We start from the raw sequence: 337 nt of genomic DNA, 5'->3' as shown, positions 1-337 counted from the left end.
ACAATTTATTTATTTATTTATTATAAATCATGTTTATTTAATTTGTAACTATTTTAAAGGGTAAAATCCATATATCTCTCTCAAACTAGCACCTAATTGATAATGTTTCCTCAAACTTTTAATTGTGACAATATCTCATCCAAACTATCAAAACATTGTCAATGTTTTTCCAAGGTTAGCAAAAAGATAAAAAAAAAATAAAAATGGCCCTATATATTTCTCAATAAGACAAAAATACTCATATAAATTAAAAAAACATAAAAAATAATATTTTTTATTTTTATTTTTAAAACGAAAAATTTTAATTTAAAAAGAACGATTTTTTTTTTAAAAAAAA

This window comes from Corylus avellana, chromosome ca2 (genome assembly GCF_901000735.1).
Source record: "Corylus avellana chromosome ca2, CavTom2PMs-1.0".
Taxonomy (NCBI): Eukaryota; Viridiplantae; Streptophyta; class Magnoliopsida; order Fagales; family Betulaceae; genus Corylus; species Corylus avellana.
The sequence above is the reverse complement of the archived record's forward strand: the minus strand, read 5'-3'. Positions refer to the sequence as shown.